Below are 22,506 nucleotides of genomic sequence, written 5' to 3' on the forward strand. Positions count from 1 at the left end.
TTGATATGCATAAGAGACTTCTTTCAAAAACATTAAAAATAGTAATGTTTCCAAACTTTTGACTGGTAGCCTACTGTACACTAAGTCCACTGTATCGAATTATTAATTTCAATGTAATTACATAGTACTTAATATAAAGTGGGACCTAAATTATTGTATTTTTTATTATTATTATAGTATTCATTCATTAGTAATAATAATCATAATAATAAATCATTTTATTTTACAGTACATATATTATTTTATTGTCATATTTTTATGCAATCACAAAATATTTGGCCAAATTGTCTAGCCCAACAAGCAAACCTGGAGCTTTTTTATTTATTTATCGCATTTTAAATCGTAAGCACAATATTTGTCTGAAAATTCGCAATTAGATTTTTCGCCAAATCGTGCAAACTCTACTCTTGATGAATCATTCTAATCCCAAATGCGAAACTAACTTTATTAACTGCTCATTATGACAGCTTTCTCTCACAAAGGTGTGTAAAATGTTCTGATGTTGAGAATTAAAGTGGTTTTGTGTGTTTGTTTGTTTTCTAATATTGAATGTCGTTTGAGAGCAAGTGTTAAGCCTAGCCCAGATGCTTGCTATGTTTATAATTTTTTTTTTTTTTTTAAAGCATTTACTTGAGAGTTTCCTCGAGTGGTTTACCCAGAATTCTGTTGGCCCGTTGTGATGCACTTGTGGTTATTGCAGCTTGGCTACGCTACCCAGTTGTTTTCTTAAACAAAAGTAAAAGTGCATTACCAATACCTTTAACATTTTTAATATTAAATCTATGCATCAAGCATCATTTTTAGCACCTCTAGATTAAATTCGAAACCATTGATGGTAAAATAATCATCTCAATATGAGTGTAATGAACCTGTAATCCAGAAGCACTTCTGAGAACTGACAGCATCTCTCGCACGTCTTTGATGTCTTATAATTGATAATATCCGTCACGCACGCGCTGGCAGGTGCGCTTTGAAGTTTCCCTCCTGCTACGAAAGTTGTTTCTTCATATCTTACCGCGTTCTTTTTTTACCAGCCCTATTTTTGTATACTTTTCAGGTTATTCTCAATCTTGGGTTACTTCACACCTGTCTGAGGCGCGTCTAGGATTTCTCGCCCCCGCTCCATCTGTATGCTCAATTGTCTTCAGTGGTTTCGACATTGCTAGAGACGTTCACTCCTGACACAATGCTCCTCCGGCCTTTTACTGTAGGATTAGCTTGCAGCTGCTGTACGGCCCTCCTGGAGTGTAAAAGAATATCATTTTACTCTGAAAGGTGAGCTGACCGAGGTGTGTTAACTTCCAGTTTGTGTCCAGTGACATTTTGAAATCTGTTTTTTTGAGACTTTCAGATATTAGTAGTAATTAAAGCAATAAACCACAAGAAAGCTTGTGCGCAAGTGATGTTAATTATGTTAATGTGAGTGGTTACCAGGGTGTTGCTATGCAGTTGCTACTGTTATAGCAGGCAAAAAGCAAATTGTAAACCACTTCAAAGGTTTGGGGTCAGTATGATTTTTTTATTTATTTTTACATTGTAGATAATATATTATAAACATCCATATGGAAGCCTCAAACAACATGGAAGGTTAAAATATATAAATATTCAAAAGGAAATAGGAAACCACATTAATTTGTTCTCATCCATACATTTGCTTTTTGTGCTTAAAAAATAAAAATAAGAAATATGTGGAAGTTTTTTCGATCTTAATTAATTTTAAGTTTAGCCTTGAGAAGGTAAGGTAAAACTTTATCCCATAAGAGAAATGTACATACCAGACCTGGTCTAGAGAGCTTTTTATTTGGTAGAAATTAATATGCCCTTGTGGGGATGGTGATGTCATCAATATTTCTGTCTATTTTCTCTGTGAATTTTAATTGCAAATACCTGCAAAATGTTTATCCGATTAACTTTTAGGAGTATCAGGGTTTTACAGTCCTGGGTTAGAAAGGTATATATTTATTTATATCAAACCTCAGTCAGTTTTGTCTGTTTTTGAAGACTGTTGTACACAAATACTAAGAATTTAATTTTAATAGTTTAAATCTCTCAATTTCAAAGGCTGGAACCTGATGGAAAATTCTTAACATGTATTAATATATTTTGGGAGCACATTTATTTTTTACGTGTGATAATGTCACAATAATCAGCCCAGTTTTTTGTCCCATGTCAGTTCTATATATAGGCCTATATATAGATACAGTTGTTATTTTATATATATATATATATATATATATATATATATATATATATATACAGTGCAATGCATAAGTGAATACACCCATGCTAAAGTTGACTAAAAAGAGGAATAAAAAATCATATTTTGGAAATTGAACTTAATGCCTTAATTTAAAAAATTAGGAAAAATCCAACCTTTAAGGACACCAATTTTCTTTGTGAATGAATAATGTATCGTAAATAAATAAATATTCTTCCTTAAAATACATGGTGCATAAGTGAGTACACCCCTATGTTAAATTACCATAGAGGCAGGCAGATTTTTATTTTTAAGTATTTTTTTTAAAAAAAATTTAGGATACTATGCATCCTGATAAAGTTCCCTTGGCCTTTGGAATTAAAATAGCCCCACATCATCACATAGCCTTCACCATACCTAGAGATTGGCATGGGGTACTTTCCATAAGATCATCTCTCAATGCAAATCAAACTAGCTTTTAGGCTAACTGAAATAAAACCATGCCAATCTCTAGGTATGGTGAAGGCTATGTGATGATGTGGGGCTATTTTAATTCCAAAGGCCAAGGGAACTTTATCAGGATGCATAGTATCCTAAAAAAATATATAAAAAAATACTTAAAAATAAAAATCTGCCTGCCTCTATGGGAATTTAACATAGGGGTGTACTCACTTATGCACCATGTATTTTAAGGAAGAACATTTATTTATTTACGATACATTATTCATTCACAAAGAAAATTGGTGTCCTTAAAGGTTGGATTTTTCCTAATTTTTTAAATTAAGGCATTAAGTTCAATTTCCAAAATATGATTTTTTATTCCTCTTTTTAGTCAACTTTAGCATGGGTGTATTCACTTATGCATTGCACTGTATATATATAAACTCTTAATTTATTTAATTTTGTTTACTTGTGTCGATAAAAGAAAATCTGTTCAATGTAAAGTCCAGGTCCCTGAAGTAAATCTGAGGTAAATGTTTTTGTATCAGTCACTCACACAAATAGACTCACTTATATGCGTAAGACGGTCCTGTATCACGGTGACTAAGCGTTTTAGAGAGGCCTTGTAACTTTACCGGTCACGGTAATTCGGTGATCTCATCTGACCTAAATGCCTCTCGGTATTGCTGAGTGATTGCAGTGCTGACTCACCTCCTGCAGTTCCAGCGAAGAACACACGGTGGCGCTGCGACCCGCGGCCCAATCTTACATCCGTCATCACTTCCAGGAACATCGTCCTCTTTTTCCCAAAATAGGAGGAGTGAGTGAAATCTATTCTCCCGGGAAACAAAGTAAAGGTCGCAGGGCAATGTAAGTAAGGAATGAATCCAGTCATAGTGGTGGTCATGTGAATTTCTTCCGAATTTTCTGTCAGCTGTTAGGATGTGAGGGAAATGTTGAGTTACTGTGAAAAGAGGAGGAGGTCTGTGGATAATCACTGATGAACACTAGCCAGTGTTTTACTTAATATTATTACAATGGCCTCTGAATGTATTTGGACACTTAAACCGCGATTTAAACATATCTGAAAGGCATAGCATTAAATACAAAGAGAGACACTTTTCAAGCTAAACATTTCACAAATATAATTTTGGCTTTTAATATTCGTAGATGTACTGTATATGCAAGTATAATGTACATATACTTTTATACATAAGTGTAACATGTTAATAATTAATATAAGCTAAAACTTTATATCACTAAAAATCACCTTGACACCAGTTAGTTTGTAGTGAGAAAAGGTCCAATGTGTTTTGTTACGGATGCCATTTTGTTTTATATATTTTGTTAACTGAAGTTTTGACATTCAGACAGTTGAAGAGTGACTTGAGTGTCCAAATATGTTTTGGTGCCACTGTAATATCATGGTGACAGCTTCTTATTGATAGATTGCATTGTATTGCAACAGAAGGGTCACTGGCTGTAGTTAAATGAGTCACATACCTGACGAAAGATAAAAGTAACCACAGTCAATTTAATCTGTTTTTGTTTATGTTGTTCTAACTCCATCTGTTGATCCTTTATGTAATCCTGCTTTCTTTCTCCATTTGGGACGAGTTGATTGCTTCAGCTTCTGACATTTAGAGTGTGTGTGTGTGTTTAAAAGAGAGAGTGAGTCAGTGAGATTTCATCCCATTACTGAGGCTTGTACACTGACTCACTTCCAGAACGTTGTCCACCACCAACAGCTTCCTAAACCACAAAACACACACACACTCACTCCAAACAGCCATGAACTTGAACTTTACCAGTTATCCTCTTCCTTATCATGTATGTTTTGTGTTTTACACTAAACCAAAAACACCTGCATTACTTCCCTTGGGATTTCCCTCCCTAACGCTCAAATAGATCCATGCATCTGTGACCGGCAGGTCTTGTGTGTGTTAAGGTCTGTCCATGAGAGGATCAACCTATGACACATTCACACAGACCTTTGATGTCTTTTGTAAATTTAAGCAATAACATTCATTAGCATTGACTCCACAGCCTGATTCAAGGATTTGTTCACCAAATGCAATTTTTTTCATTTACTCATCCTCATGTCATTACAAACCTATTGTGATTTACTTTCTTCAGTGGAAAACAAAAGATGTTTTAAGGAATGTTTATGCTGCTCTTTTCCATTCAATATATAGCAAGAAAAATTAATTCTTTATAGTTTAGTGTGTCGAATAGACTCAATAAGTCTTTATTCACCAAAAACGTATAATTATGTACCTTATCTATTCAGTGCAGTTATTGTTAACTAAAACTACAATGATTAAAAATTCATAAATAAATCAAATATAAAGTAAATGAAAAACTTAATCTTAAAATTACTTGTCATTGCTTTGGCAACTTACTCAATTAAGTTGAAGTTGAAGTAATAAAATTACTAGGTTAGACTTTATTTTATGATGTCCGTGTTCCAGTGTAGTTATGCACTTAAGTATTGAGTAATAATAATGAACTACATATACTTACTCTAGGGTTAGAGTAGGATTAAGGTTTGTTTTAGAGTTAGTTGCATGTAATTATGCATAATTTATAGTTATTACTATAGTAACTATACATGTGACGTGTATTAAGGACACTAAAATAAAGTGTTGCCAGTTACTAAAACTGAAATAAAAACATATTAAAGCTAAAAAATACATATTTAAAAAAACAAGTGACAAAAGCACATGGGGAAATAAATGAAAACTGAGAGCAAAAGATAAAAGCTAATTCAAAATATTCAAAACAAATACCATAGTATAAAACTAAAATAACACTGCTCTTATGATACTTTTTATGGTGCTGCTTATTTTAGTAACCATTCACTTTCAATATATGTAAAACAGCTGCTGGAACATTCTTCAAAACATTTCCTTTTGTGTTCCACTGAAGATAGAAACTCGTACGGGTTTGGAATGACATGAGCTTGAGTAAATGATGCCAGAAATTTCAATTTTGGCTTAACGATCCCTTTAAGTTGTGCCAGAGCTGAAGTTGAGCGCTCACTGGGTGCTTTCTCTTTCTCCTCCCTCCTTCTCATTATGCGGTCTGAATAAACTTGTGTCTGGTCGTGTCTTCTGTAGTTGTGCCAGCTTCTGTGATTGGTCATGGCCGAGATCTCTGACGCACTGCGTGATTCTGCCCTCATCTCCTCCTGATCGCTGCATCACGCCGGCGTCCGTCTCATCATTGGCTTTAAAAATGCTGCTGTACAAAACACTTTCTCATAACTGATGAGGAGACAAAACAACTGTTCTTAGAGAAATAACGGCACACTTCTCTCTCTTTTTTTGCATGTTAAGAATTTTAGAAAATTCAATTCTGATAGTTTTGACTTCCGCAGGTAACTGCATATAGCAAATAATAATCCCTTTCAAAAGTAATGAAAACAACTGTACTGCTTAATATTTCTGTGGAAACTTTCAATTTTTTCAGGATTCTTTGATGAATAGAAAGTTCAAAAGTCAGTTTGTTCATCTTTTGTAACATTATAAATGCCTTTACTGTCACTATTGATCAATCTAATGTGTTCTTTCTGAATAAATGTATTAATTTCTTAAAGGGATAGTTCACCCAAAAGTGAAAATTCTTCATGTCGTTCCAAACCTGTAAGACTTTCGTTCATCTCCGGAACACAAACTACTTGTGCAACTACCACTCTGACACTTCAAAAAGTTCATGAAGCGATCGTAAAACTAAGAATTGAGCGGTTTAGTCCAAATTTTCTGAAGAGACTCAATCGCTTTATATGATAACAGATTGAATCTAAGCTTTTATTCGTGTTTGAGCTTCAGCAAGAACCAATGAGGTTCATTCTCGTGTTACGCAGCGTGTTTGAGCTTCAGCAAGAACCAATGAGGTTCATTCTCCTGTTACGCATCATGTTTGATTTTCCGCTAGAACCAATGAGGTTTATTCTTGCGTGTCAATCAGATTCGGTTGAGCTTCTGTTTGTTTTCTGATCAATGTTTATATGTAAATAAAAGCCTAAAGTAAATCTGTTCATCATATATGAGTCTCTTCAGAAAATTTTGATTAGTTTTACGATCTCTTTATGAACTTTTTGAAGTGTCAGTTGCGTATCTGTCAATAGAGGGACAGAAAGCTCTCAGATTTCACCAAAAAGATCCTCACTTGTGCTCCGAAAGTCTTACGGGTTTGGAACGACATGATGGTGAATAATTAACGTCAGAATTTTCATTTTTGGGTGAACTATCCGTTTAACATAAGAAGTCTAACTGGTCCCAAGTGTTTGAATGGTACTGTATGTAAGAATGTCATGAATACTTGACTTGTCGAGTGTTTGACGTCACTTGAGTCACTGTAGTGCTACTTTCCATCCTTGTTTCTGTGAACACTTCCATGTTTGTGTGTTTGTACGTGTGAGTGTGAGGGCATCATGAGGCGTCCGAATCTAATTTGTGGGTGACTTCTCTCACACTTGGTTGTTGCTAGGGAAATACATTATCAGTGGCGCCTCCAAAGGGGCTGGTTGGTCAAGTCCATCCACCAAGCCCATGAGGACAAGTAATCTTGTAAACAACATATTTCACCGTTTTATTCAGGGTTACTTACTACAATAAGTATATAGTATGTATATGCAAACAGGACTGTAAAACAGTGTAATCAAAATGTAATTTTATCTGAGTATATCAACCTGACAAATTACATCAAAGAAAGTATTTTTGTGGTTTAGATCAAGTGAAATAGATCCTTGAAATTATAATTGCAGACTACCACTTTTTTCCAGAGTATGTTTTAGTGCCACCGTAGGATTTTTACTATGCCCTTCTGGCCACTCCATTAAAAAGTTCCTGCTAAAAACATGTTATGACATGGAGAAACTTGTGTGTAGAATAAAGTGTATTATAATGTTCACTTATTACAGTGTGCAGTGTGTAGAATAATGCTAGTTTGTGTATTTCTGCAATCCTTTAAAGCTTCAAAAACAATGCAAAAGTGCCAAAAAAGCGATCCATATAACTTGTGCATCTTCTGAAGTCATGTGATATCTTTGTATGAGAAACATGTTTATCTGACATCCACCCTTCACAAGAGTAGCGATGTCTTTCTTGTGTTCTTTTGGGAGTTTTCAGTGAATTGATTGATCCAGTCCACAGAACCAGACATACATTTCAGTGTGTTTCTCACGTTTTATAGTGCTTTTTCATTGTTTTTCAAAGCTTGAAAGTTTAAGCCCCCATTGCTTATAATTGCATGGAAATTATAATTGCATTTCATATTTTTTCCTTTTGTTTTCCACAGAAGAAAGAAGGTCAGAGGGTTTGGGACTAGTCACGAGATAACAGTGAGTAAATGATGACAGAAGTTTCATTCTTTGATAGACTATCTCTGTAAGTCTTTGTAATGAGCGCCTGGTCATAAACTGAAAATTATGTCTACATGAATGAGAGTTTACCCCCCACCTTACCCCGAAGCATCTGTTGCAATCGACACATAAAGGGAGGAAATGCTTTTACGGCCCTAACGGTTAGATTTACCAATTCTTTGAGCCTTGCACACAGTTTCTGTTTGCTAACTTATTCATCACAAACTGTGCTGTGTCTATCTGTGTTATTACACATACAATAAATTAGTTAATAAGTATCCACAGTTATGTTTGAAGTATGAATCGGTTAAATGTCCCCTAGACATTGTGGTAAGCAGTGTCATGTGACTAACAGCTCTTGGACTTTATCCCAGTTTTAAAAAGGCAGTTTGACAGTTTGTCAGTGGAGTGTGTTTTATTACACCCTTCCTAAAATTGCTTTAACAATTTCTCAATTTGCGATAACGCCCGATTCATTTCATGTGTTTCTCGTTGTAACACACTGTGACCATAAATTATTTTTTATTAAATTTCTTAGTTACACAATTACATGCATCACAAAATATTTAGCTTACCACACTTACAAAATATGTTTTCTGGGAAGTGCCATGGAGTACCACATCATGGTATATGATTTTAATGCCATTTCAAAGCAGTATTACGTACGTTTTTAGACATAGTACCACTTACAAAAACATACCACACCTTGATACAGTGATAGTATCAGATGGCAGTACTATAGTACTTTAAAAAATATACCATGGTAATGAAATTCATGTGTCATGGTTTATATATTGTCCTCCATGGTATGTTCACGAATACCATAACACCGTAGTACTATTATGGTAAATGTCCAAAATTATTACCATGGTACTTTTTGGTACTCTTTTGTAAGTGCATGGTATCAAAGCACCATGGCATTACCATCTGATACAATCACTATACCATGGTATCACCAAAGTATTTTTTTTTGTAACAATGAACTTTATAAGAAACTTTTTGCATATTACAAACAATTTGTGAAAGTCTTGTCTTGTTTGCTTCCTTCTCAGAGATGAAATAAGATATTCTCTTCGCCTCTTTTCAGTACAAAGAATATTAAAGTACACAAAAGCTTTGTTTTTCTGAGGGAGTTTTCCCGCCAAAACGCAGCTTGCCTTGTATCTAGTGTCCTGGTAACCATGGAGACGGAGCCTGTGCCACGTGAATAAGGCCGTTCTGTGTGTTCAATTACAGTGCCACACACTCCGATGCTGTTAGTCAGTGCCACATGGACTGTGTGTGTGTGTGTGTGTGTGTGTGTGTGTGTGTGTGTGTGTGTGTGTGTGTGTGTGTGTGTCATGCTGAGGTAATGAAGTTTGGCAGATCCCCAGGAGCCCTCACCACCTCTCAGTGCTCATTGAGTTGCATGTTCCCTCTCAGACTTCAAACAACATCTTCACAATGAAGCCTGAAATATAAAGGTCCTTTAATAGACACTGGCACTGGCAGTCAGTGAATGTACTGTAAAATAATAGCTGTTCGTCGTCATGGTGCCGTTTAACCACTAGAGGCCCCTGTAATGTTAGTCAGGAGTGTGTTATTTTGTGATCCTGAAAACAGGTTTCCCACACAGGTAGAAACTCTAGCTTTGGCTCTTTACTATTTATCTGCAGTTCAGCTCTAGCCTGTCCACCCATTCATCCATCCATCCATCCACCCATCCATCCATCCATCCATCCACCCATCCATCCATCCATCCATCCATCCATCCATCCATCTGTCTGTCTGAATCTGTCTGTCAGATGTCTTCTGTTTTTCATTCTGTTGCTCTATCTATCTATCTATCTATCTATCTATCTATCTATCTATCTATCTTTATGTCTGTCTTTCTCTTTCATTCTATTGCTCTATCTATCTATCTGTCTGTCTGTTGCTCTTTCTGTCTGTCTGTATTTCTTTCATTCTGTTGTTCTGTTGCTTCATCCATCGTTCTGTCTGTCTGTCTGAATGTCTGTCTGTCATTGTCTTTCATTCTGTTGCTCTATCTATCTGTCTGTCTGTCTGTGATTCTGTCTTTCATTCTGTTGTTCTTTTTCTCCATCCATCAAATCCATCCATATCTGTCTGTCTGTCTGTCTGTCCTTGTCCATGAACAGTAGCATATCAAACCTGTATGTTTTTGTGTGACAGAGAGAAAAAAGTAGGCTCATTGGTGGATGCTTCTGGAACTTGTGTTAGTGAGCCAGCAAGAGAGTAAGATGGAGTATCACGTGAGTCCTCAGCACTGTGGACTCGTTGACCTTTTGTTCTCTCCTACTCTGCTGTGAGAGAAGGGGAAGCGCGCGAAACGTCAGCCAATCGTGGCACGGTGCGGCAGCTGGAAGAGAATACTACAATGGCATACAGTTCTGTCAAAGGGAGGGCCTGTTCCCGCACTATGCAAAAACACTGGCAGTCTTCCAAACGCATTCCTCACAGAAAGACTCCTTTAGAAGGAAGTTGAGAGAGTGAGAAGCACAGGGTTAGAATGAGGAAGCATGCCGGCTGTATTGTGCTGGCTGTTCTTTTTCTTCCTTTCCGTTTGAAAACTAAGTTGGACAGTTAAGTGTTTCATCAGCAGTGGTTTACCGCACGTCCGGTCAGACAGTTAGTATAGATAGAGGTCTTTTGCGAGATTGTCTTTTTATTGTGCATAAAAAGAAACGTTTTCGTAAAGTGTGCTACAGTCTAAAGCTAAACTGAGTTCAGAACTATGTGTGTTGCAGAATTCCAGAAAGATGTGTTTAGACTACGGATGAGGATTTGAAACGGGCAGCATGGGCCTCTCGCTCACTGTGTAGTAAATCCAGTCGTGAGACAGCATGAATGGGGTTGCAGCTTTGGCAGTACCTCCAAAGTCAAACAGCTTTAGCAAACAGAAGCACACTGCAGTACCGTTGGCTCTGTCAACAGCCAACGTGTCACATTTCCACGGAAGAACTCGAGTAGTCTCTACGTTTACCCAGAAAAACCCACCTCCCCCTTCTCACATTACGAATGCAAGTCGAAAAATGCCTTAACACCCCCTTCCCAAGATCCTCCACTTGATCCCACCCATTTATGACTGACAGTTCCATCAATACTCCCACCACGCTCTCGCTGTGTGCTGCACGTGTGAACTCCCAGGTGTGACTTTTAACATTTGCCTTCGAAGACCCTCCTCTTTCCCATAAGTAACGTCACTACTCTTTAAAAAAAAAAAAAAGAGAGAGAAAGGAAACCTGTGCCTTTAACTAACCCATTTTTATCTTTTCTGTCATCCACTTCCTCTCTCTCTCTCTCTCTCTCTCTCACACAGTGTAATGCAACGTGTCTTAGACATCTGATCTTTCTAACAGTTGTCATTAGCGTAGCCTACAGAGAAATCCATATAAGGGCTTTGCTGCAAATGGTGGTTGGCTTGATGACAACTAAAGAGAACATCTGGGTGGACAGAGATTTAGAGAGAATGTGCAATGCACACATATATATATACACCTAAAGGATTATTAGGAACACCTTACTAATACTGTGTTTGACCCCCTTTCGCCTTCAGAATTGATTCAACAAGGTGCTGAAAGCATTCTTTAGAAATGTTGGCCCATATTGATAGGATAGCATCTTGCAGTTGATGGAGATTTGTGGGATGCACATCCAGGGCACGAAGCTCCCGTTCCACCACATCACAAAGATGCTCTATTGGGTTGAGATCTGGTGACTGTGGGGGCCATTTTAGTACAGTGAACTCATTGTCATGTTCAAGAAACCAATTTGAAATGATTCGAGCTTTGTGACATGGTGCATTATCCTGCTGGAAGTAGCCATCAGAGGATGGGTACATGGTGGTCATAAAGGGATGGACATGGTCAGAAACAATGCTCAGGTAGGCCGTGGCATTTAAACGATGCCCAATTGGCACTAAGGGGCCTAAAGTGTGCCAAGAAAACATCCCCCACACCATTACACCACCACCAGCAGCCTGCACAGTGGTAACAAGGCATGATGGATCCATGTTCTCATTCTGTTTACGCCAAATTCTGACTCTACCATCTGAATGTCTCAACAGAAATCAGACTCATCAGACCAGGCAACATTTTTCCAGTCTTCAACTGTCCAATTTTGGTGAGCTCGTGCAAATTGTAGCCTCTTTTTCATATTTGTAGTGGAGATGAGTGGTACCCGGTGGGGTCTTCTGCTGTTGTAGCCCATCCGCCTCAAGGTTGTGCGTGTTGTGGCTTCACAAATGCTTTGCTGCATACCTCGGTTGTAATGAGTGGTTATTTCAGTCAAAGTTGCTCTTCTATCAGCTTGAATCAGTCGGAAAATCCCAGTAACTGAGCAGATTGTGAAATACTCAGACCAGCCCGTCTGGCACCAACAACCATGCCACGCTCAAAATGGCTTAAATCACCTTTCTTTCCCATTCTGACATTCAGTTTGGAGTTCAGGAGATTGTCTTGACCAGGACCACACCCCTAAATGCATTGAAGCAACTGCCATGTGATTGGTTGATTAGATAATTGCATTAATGAGAAATTGAACAGGTGTTCCTAATAATCCTAATAATTAGGTGTTCCTAATATATATATATATATATATATATATTAATGAAGAGTTCAGATGCAAAAACCTCTAAGTGCCATCTGAAATTTTCTTCTACAATGATCATTTTTATGAAGCTTGTATATTTAAGTTCAGTAATTTCACTTAAATGGCAATGAAAATTACCTATTAATTGTAATTTAAGTGAAATTACTGAACTTAAATAAACAAGCTTGATAAAAAAAAAATCATTCTGAAGAAAAGAAGAAAAGAAGAAAATTTCAGATGGCACTTAGAGGTTTTTGCGTCTGAACTCTTCACATATATATATATATACAGTGAGGAAAATAAGTATTTGAACACCCTGCTATTTTGCAAGTTCTCCCACTTGGAAATCATGGAGGGGTCTGAAAGTGTCATCGTAGGTGCATGTCCACTGTGAGAGACATAATCTAAAAAAATAATAATCCAGAAATCACAATATATGATTTTTTAACTATTTATTTGTATGATACAGCTGCAAATAAGTATTTGAACACCTGTCTATCAGCTAGAATTCTGACCCTCAAAGACCTGTTAGTCTGCCTTTAAAATGTCCACCTCCACTCCATTTATTATCCTAAATTAGATGCACCTGTTTGAGGTCGTTAGCTGCATAAAGACACCTGTCCACCCCATACAATCAGTAAGAATCCAACTACTAACATGGCCAAGACCAAAGAGCTGTCCAAAGACACTAGAGACAAAATTGTACACCTCCACAAGGCTGGAAAGGGCTACGGGGAAATTGCCAAGCAGCTTGGTGAAAAAAGTTCCACTGTTGGAGCAATCATTAGAAAATGGAAGAAGCTAAACATGACTGTCAATCTCCCTCGGACTGGGGCTCCATGCAAGATCTCACCTCGTGGGGTCTCAATGATCCTAAGAAAGGTGAGAAATCAGCCCAGAACTACACGGGAGGAGCTGGTCAATGACCTGAAAAGAGCTGGGACCACCGTTTCCAAGGTTACTGTTGGTAATACACTAAGACGTCATGGTTTGAAATCATGCATGGCACGGAAGGTTCCCCTGCTTAAACCAGCACATGTCAAGGCCCGTCTTAAGTTTGCCAATGACCATTTGGATGATCCAGAGGAGTCATGGGAGAAAGTCATGTGGTCAGATGAGACCAAAATATAACTTTTTGGTCATAATTCCACTAAACGTGTTTGGAGGAAGAAGAATGATGAGTACCATCCCAAGAACACCATCCCTACTGTGAAGCATGGGGGTGGTAGCATCATGCTTTGGGGGTGTTTTTCTGCACATGGGACAGGGTGACTGCACTGTATTAAGGAGAGGATGACCGGGGCCATGTATTGCGAGATTTTGGGGAACAACCTCAGTTAGAGCATTGAAGATGGGTCGAGGCTGGGTCTTCCAACATGACAATGACCCGAAGCACACAGCCAGGATAACCAAGGAGTGGCTCTGTAAGAAGCATATCAAGGTTCTGGCGTGGCCTAGCCAGTCTCCAGACCTAAACCCAATAGAGAATCTTTGGAGGGAGCTCAAACTCCGTGTTTCTCAGCGACAGCCCAGAAACCTGACTGATCTAGAGAAGATCTGTGTGGAGGAGTGGGCCAAAATCCCTCCTGCAGTGTGTGCAAACCTGGTGAAAAACTACAGGAAACGTTTGACCTCTGTAATTGCAAACAAAGGCTACTGTACCAAATATTAACATTGATTTTCTCAGGTGTTCAAATACTTATTTGCAGCTGTATCATACAAATAAATAGTTAAAAAATCATACATTGTGATTTCTGGATTTTTTTTTTTTAGATTATGTCTCTCACAGTGGACATGCACCTACGATGACAATTTCAGACCCCTCCATGATTTCTAAGTGGGAGAACTTGCAAAATAGCAGGGTGTTCAAATACTTATTTTCCTCACTGTATATATATATATAATTGTCAAATTTTTAAGAAGATGTGAGTGGTGCTTGCATGTGCATGTTGCAGGGTAAATGGTTATGCACCAAAGTTTGTTAAAATAACTAATACTAAGCTTCTTTTTTTTTAAAGTTGTTTATTTGTTTAAAAAAAAATAAAGTTTTCCATTTTTGTCTGGAAGATGATAAAAAGGGGTTAAAAATGCCTTAACTGAAAAGGGAGTCAAGCTATTTCTAGAGACCAGAATATTATGATTTGGTGAGAACCCACCTGGAACAGCTTAGCAATGCCCTAGCAACCAACAAGAACATCTTGGCAACCGCATCACAGAACACACTTATTAGCAACATGGCATAGTTGATGGCAAGCTGTGCACGAGCAAACACATCTAATGTTTTCTTCGGAAAACACGAATACGGTTATTTTTATAATTATGTTTGGTGCTGCGGACACACTTTCCCTTTAAAAATATGTGGAAAATATGAGTTTCAAAAAGTGCAGACTCATCTGGAATTACGAGGAAGAGTGTATGTGTTTTAATGGAAGACTGTATGTGTTTCTGCTTTACAGGTATCAGAGCGGCACGTACATTCTCCGGGGAACTCAAAGTGCCTGTTGTGCACTGTGTGTGAGTTCGCATAATGCACATGTGTGTCTGCACACTCATCTAAGTCTGGGCTTAAAGGGTCATGATGGAACACAGTTAGTGAAGATCCTCGGACGCCCTCTGAGACCACAGTATGTGAAGCTCACCGAGGGGGAGGAAGGATACTGCGTAGTCTGTAATCACACTGACACACACTCCTCCCTGACTTGGGTGAAAGAATGGAAAAGCTGTCGCTCGCAGGCCACACAGCCGTCCCACACAAACATGTACGTATGCCACACACATGCACGCTCTCACACTGGAATTTAAAGCAAAGGCAGTTAAAACTTCATGGGCGGTTGAAAGGTTTTGTACACCCTACTCTGCATGTCACCAAAGCATACACAGAGAGTGGTTTCCGTCAAATCGTGAGCTTTGGTTTAATTTCAATCTCAAAAAGAACTTGAGATTTGTTGATGTGTCCATTTACTTCCATAGTAGGAAAAAGAAATACTATGGAGGTAAATGGACACATCAACTGTTTGGTTACAGACATTTTTCAAAATATCTTCTTTTGTGTTTCAGCAGAAAAAATAAATTCATACAGGTTTGAAACAACTTGAGGGTGAGTCTATGATGACAGAATTTTCATTTTTTTGTGAACTATCCCTTTAAAGTATTTCAGATCGCCAGAAAAGCTTTTTGCTGATGCATTTTCTTTGCTTGCAGCTTTCTAATGCTAAACCCCAACACCGCTCTTCCTGTCAGAGCTCAATGGAAAATGAGGTTTATTTGTTCTTTTACCAAGTTCAAAGCAAAGAATGTTACATTTTGGTTTCTTTTATAATTATAGAGACTCGTATAAACGTGCATGCTGATTAATTGGCCGATATCAGTCCATTTTACATGATTAGCATCAGATCATTTAGTTCCAACATCTACCAACATCCATGTGAATGAATAAATGTGCATTTTCAAATATTTGTAGTGCATTATGATTAAATATTGAGTAAGATAAGTGATAAGATTAAGATAATTGTTGCTAAATTTAAATAATTATCTTACTCAATATTTACTCATAATGCACTACCAAATATTTGAACCATATAATTTACATCAGCACTATATGTATGAAAAAAAAATAAGATTTTGAATATTTTGGAAAAGTCTGAAATTAATGAAGAAATGAATGCAGCTCACCAAGGCTGCATTAATTAATCAAAAATAGAGTAAAAACAGTAATATTGTGAAATATTATTACAATTTATAAGAACTGTTTTCTTTTTTCAGTACATGCAAGTTATTCCTGTGATGGCAAAGCTGAAAATGTAATAGAACAGCATTTATTTGACATTGATTTCCTTTGTAACAGTGTAAAAGTCCTTGTTGTCACTTCTTTGCTGAATCAAAAAATATTGATTTCTTTCAAAAACAGTCTGTAGCCTTATAACCCAAAACAAGTTTATTGACCCTATTTCCATGCCATACTAAAACATAAAATCAAAGTAGGTCATTGTTTAATGGTCATTCTGTCCTGACTTTTGTACCGTATTTGGTGAATGTCATGTACCAATAACATGATCAATGGCCACACCAATGTCAGAGAGACACTGCAAGGGACATGTTACTTCATCAATTGAAAATGAACCTTTATCAGAAGAATGCCATGATAAAAACTGAGAAAATACCAGACAGTGTTTGTTCATGTATGTGATAACAGCTTGCTAAAAAATTAAGGGTAATGTACTAAAGCTACCGCTGTAATACACACACTCTAGGTAGTTACCATTACACAACTACCGTATGCCATCATGTGAGAAAGTGCATCTGTTGACCTGTTGTTGGTTAATTCAGCTGATATCAAACGCTGGCCAATGACATCACTCAGTCTCATTCTAGTCCTTCATGATCTGTTATCAAGTCAGAGAGCTGGTAAACAACACTGACACTTTTATCATAGCCAGTGTGATGACTGACCTACATCAGAGTCATTTGCTGAGTTTGCGTGACTATGAATATGACTTACTCAGGTTACCCAAAAAATCATTCTGTCATCATTTACATAACAAGAACAGGGACTGTCGTTGAAAAATGTGTAAAGTGTCATAAAAGTAGTTCACTGGTTTTCACTGATAATCGTCCCCTCCAGTGAGCTGTTAAATGAGTCAGTCAATTGAACTGGTTTGTGAAAGAAACTTTCAGAGCATTTTTAGACAAGATTAACTAGACCAAACCAATTTATTGGATAGGTTTAAAAGTTTTTTTCACAAATGAAGCATTGGAATTTCTTTCATGAGATCTCGTGAATATGCCAAGGAGAGTTTGGTCAGATTTTCAGTGGCTTAAATTTCACTCTGTTATATTGCTCAGAATAATACATGAATCATATGTACCCCTGTATGGTGCATTTTTGTGCCATTTGTTGTAATTTTATGAAAAAGAGCAACCAGTAGATTTAAAACATCAGATCTAAATGGGGTCTAATGAATGTCGTCTAGTGTTCCTTTAACTACAGACTCCTTTAACTCTGCAGATCAGATAGATGGTGGCAGAAGCGGGTCATTTGGTTTATATTACATGCTGTTGGCTCACACTAGAGTTGTTCGCTAAACATGGAGTCTCTCTGTCGCTCAATCATTCACATATGCATGTGTGTATGAGGACATATTTTCCCATCATGCTGGAGCTATTTTGAGTCGTGTTGTGAGATAGGCCAGATTACGTATCTGACTGGCCTGTGTAGCTGATTGGCTGCCGGCTTCTTCAAAGTCCAGAGCTCTATTAGACATGACTAACACCTTCCCTCTCTCACAGTGTATGGGGGTGTTATGTCAATCATTACTTGTCTGGTTAATCATAAAGTTCATAAATGGCTGTAAAATGTGGCATGATCCTCAATTTGTCATAATAGTACATTTTTAAACATTCTAAAAGAAATAGTGATAATGTGAAAATGTTTTAGGTGTGTTTACTTGCTGGCTCAAGTCAAAAGTTTGCACTACATTCTCTATGATGAAGTATTAGCATTATGATTACTTTAGTAAACATCTAGGCATACTTTGCGTACACTGATTGATTAAAAAGCAAGCATTTTTGTATCTTTAGTATAATATAATATCAAGCAGTGTTATTTTAGTGTTATTATTATTTATCATTTTAAATTAACTCTTAATTTTATATTTTAGACATTTTAATTTATGCAAAGTTCTGTCATGAAACTTTAGATAGCACAGGCTGATCAAACTCAATCTTCTTGCAATCAAATCGCACAGCTGATTGGTTCCTGCTGTATGGCAAGCCGTTTTAGCTTAAATTGTACTCGTCGTAATTGCATTTTTACTAGTAAGAATTCAATTAGAGAGCTCTACAATTCAATTCTTACTAGTAACAATTCCAATTAGAGAGCTCTACAATTCATTTCTTACTGGTAGCAATTACAATTAGAGAGCTCTCCAATTCAATTATTACTAGTAAAAATTACAATTACAAAGCTCTCTAATTCAATTCTTACTAGTAACAATTCCAATTAGAGAGCTCTACAAATGAAATTTTACTAGTCATATGTCTCCATTGACTTCCATTCATTTTTAATTACGGAGCTCTACAATTGAATTGTTACTAGTAAGAATGCAATTGCAGAGCTCTTTAATTCAATTCTTACTAGTAACAATTCCAATTGGAGAGCTCTCTAATGGCGCTTTTCCACTAGTACCAGCTCGGCTCGACTCGGCTCTGTTTGGTTTTCCACTGTGTAAAAGTTGTACCTGTACCTGCTTCCAGGTACTTTTTTTCGTACCACCTCCGGTGAGGTTCTAAGCGAGCTGAGGCGATACTAAAATGTGACGTGAAAACACGACAGACTGCTGATTGGTCAGAGAGAATCGTCACTATTCACTGCGTCATCATTGCACGCGCCAGACGGAGTATCCTGAATAAAAAACAGCAAAAACAAAAACAGCATACACTCGATTTCCTCCATTGTCCTGTGTGTGTGGGTAGCGGGTGTGTCTCGCGCATCTCGCGTAGAAGATTAAGTCACGGCAGTTTCCTGCGCGTCGCTATGACGACCAGGTACTATTGTGGAGGTACTATCTGCAATGGAAAACGGAGCGAAAAGCGAGCCGAGTCGAGTCGAGTCGAGTTGAGCTGGTACTGGTAATGGAAAAGCGCCATAATTCAGTTGTTACTAGTAAGAATGCAATTGCAGAGCTCTTTAATTCACTTACAGAGCTCTGCAATTATACATACCTTTAATTCATTTTTTTACTAGTAAAAATTCTATTAGAGAGCTCTCTAATTGTAATTGTTACTAGTAATAATTGAATTGTAGAGCTCTCTAATTGGAATTGTTACTAATAACAATTCAATTGTAGAGCTCCGTAATTAAAAATGAATGGAAGTCAATGGAGACATATGACTAGTAAAAATTCATTAGAGCTCTCTAATTGTAATTGCTACTAGTAATAATTGAATTGTAGAGCTCTCTAATTGGAATTGTTACTAATAATAATTGAATTACAGAGCTCTCTAATTGGAATTCTTACTAGTAACAATTCAATTGTAGAGCTCCGTAATTAAAAATGAATGGAAGTCAATGGAGACATATGACTAGTAAAAATTCATTTGTAGAGCTCTCTAATTGTAATTGCTACTAGTAAGAATGGAATTGTAGAGCTCTCTAATTGAATTCTTGCTAGTAAAAATGCAATTACGACGAGTAACGCTGGGTACAATTTAAGATAAAACGGCTTGCCATACTGCTGTATCAACAGCCAATGAGCTCGCTGCTCAACTTTCAAATACTTGGTCAGCATTTGATGTAGCAATTTGCAGTGTGCTTTCAGGATCCCTCCACCTTCCCCAGCTCCACCTGTATAAATCTACTATGGTTAGTTCATGTACACTATATTGTATAGCAGCAGCTTGTCTTATTTGCTCACAGCAGTGTATTGTGTGTGTATTGGAAGTATCAAGTCCTGTACTTGCTCTGCAGCAGAAGCGTAGCAGATCTATTCCGCCAAGTCCAAAAATATCAACATTGTCAAATTAATTTCCATGCCAAACACAATTATAATAATAATATATATGTACATATAATAATTATATATATAATTATATGTATGTGTGTGTGTGTGTGTGTGTGTGTGTGTGTGTGTGTGTGTGTGTGTGTGTGTGTGTGAATATCTTCAATACATATCCATTTCAGCCGCTTGGACATTCTGCAGAACATTTTGTTCATTTCATTTACCCAAGAAATGAACAAATCAAACAGGTTTGGGGCAATGTGGGTGTGTGTAGATGATGACAGATGTTTAATTTTGTGAAGAGTCAGGCATGCAGAAAGCAGACAATAACAGCTCACTACTGTGGTTTAATGAATATGTAAACAGTAATTTCTTTTAACAGTGCTAAGTAAGTGCTTTGAATATCCTGCACATGAATTTACATACATATCTGTCTATGATTGACAGCTTTCATTGTTTAACTAAAGTAAACAAATCTTGATGCCACTAAACTCGAGTTTAACAACTCTCAGTGAATGTTGTGTTGAGTCAGTTCACTCGACGGCTGTCTTGGTTTTCTATGGAAGTGCAGCTCACATTCGCTTAAGTGGGGAAGTCTGTACAATCAGTGTGCAAAGCAATGACATTATAAAACATGCTAAATTTCAAATTAATAATGTTTATCATGCATAAGTGATGACTTTAAATATGACACATTGCCATACACTGCATAGGTCCGTTCAATAATTTGCAATTGCCTAATCGGTAGTAATAGAAAAATTGACAATTGTGTAAGTGCATGAACCACAGCAGAAGTGCTATTTACCATTCTAACATGTAGTTTTGTTCATAGATTTGGAGGATGATGAGATGTTGCACAACCTGTTTAGTGGATGCAAAGCCTTGAACATCAACAGCAATGCAGTTAGCGTTATCTTTTTCCTTTTAAAAGGCTTTTACTACTGTTCAAAAGTTTGAAGATTTTTAAGATTTTTTTAAAGAAGTTTTTTATGGTCACCAAGGCTGCATTTATTTTAAAACATTATTACAATTCAAAATAACTATCTTCTATTTGAATATATTTTTAAAATGTATTCCTGTGCAATAAAGCTGAATTTTCAGCATCATTACTCCAGTCTTCAGTGTCACATGATCCTTCAGGAATCATTCTAATATGCTGATTTGCTGCTCAAGAAACATTGACTATTTTTATCAATGTTGAATAGTTTTTGTGGAAACCGTAAATTTTTATTTATTTTTTTACATTTATTTCAAGATATTTTGATTAATTGAAAGTTTGAAAGAACAGCATTTATTTGAAATATTTAGTCTTTTTTATGACACTTTTGATCCAATGCATGCATCCTTGCTGAAAAAAAGTATTAATTTTAAAGAAATCTTTCTGACCCCAAACTTTTTAATGGTAGTGTATTTATTTTTGTAATGTGTTTGTTTTATGTTATTTTTGCACAATTATAAAGTTGGTTGCAATTTATTGTTTGAATTTAGCATTGTTTAACCCTGCTGTCCTCTGGCCCTCAGAATAGACCTGCAAATCTAGTGTAATCTTAGAAGAAAAGGTTCTATATAGAACTTTAAAGGGTTCTGTCAGGCACATATAGAACCTTTTAGGGGTTTTCATCATGAGATAATTTAATGCATTTAGTTTTAATTAATTAATTTGATTTTAATTCACTTTTAATTCGTTCAATTTTATGAATTAAACGGCTCATAAACTGAAATGACACATTGAACATGCAGTCACTTAGGACATTTCTCCTGATATAAAATGGCATAAAGGGTTCTTTAAAATTCAGTCAAGAACCCCATGGAAGCTTTTTTCTAAGAGTGTGTAAAACACTAGTTCTGTTGGGAGATCTTGCTCTCTGTAATGTTTGAGTATTGTGAGGGTGTAACAGTTATTCAGCATGGATGGAGGCCGGCTGAATCATCAGACAGTATGTATAGGGCAGTCGTCTTAACCATATAAACAGCTTAAATAAACAGTAGAAAGGCAAATGTATGCAGTAAATGGTTCACTGGGTCAAACGGAGACTAACAGCTGGGAGAGGAAAGGACACAAGTCCCTCTGAAGGACTGACATCTTTTTACATGATGATATCATATTTTTGGACATGTACCATAATATTACCATGGTGCTGTTTGATGTGAATGCATAACTCTAGAGGATGATGCAGAGAGAATGGGAATGAGGTTTGGTGCACGGAAAGTGAGTTAAAGTTTATTCTCACAGATCAAGCTCCATTAGGAATGTGTGATTCAGTGCTGAGCTGTACGGGCTTGTTTTACCAGCAGAATCCTGTAGATGCCAAACCTATTCATGTACTGCTCCACACACACATTGTGTGTGTTCTTTGGATACTCTTACTGTTATTTCATGTAATTTGTGAAATAACTAACCCCTTAGGCCTTAGTAA

The 22,506-nt window shown here is 36.9% G+C and overlaps 1 long non-coding RNA gene across 2 annotated transcripts in view; it reads left to right on the forward strand.

The window, feature by feature from the left end:
* The first annotated feature begins 3,411 nt into the window (after positions 1-3,411).
* LOC311091870 overlaps positions 3,412-22,506 on the forward strand; it is a 53,941-nt gene continuing 34,846 nt past the window's right edge. For both annotated transcript variants that reach the window (XR_014608176.1, XR_014608177.1), the window contains exons 1-3: positions 3,412-3,508; positions 7,940-7,982; positions 15,050-15,352. This is a non-coding gene — a long non-coding RNA (uncharacterized lncRNA). The remainder of the gene's footprint in view (positions 3,509-7,939; positions 7,983-15,049; positions 15,353-22,506) is intronic.

This window comes from Abramis brama, assembly GCF_963993115.1.
Source record: "Abramis brama genome assembly, chromosome: 11".
NCBI lineage: Eukaryota > Metazoa > Chordata > Actinopteri > Cypriniformes > Leuciscidae > Abramis > Abramis brama.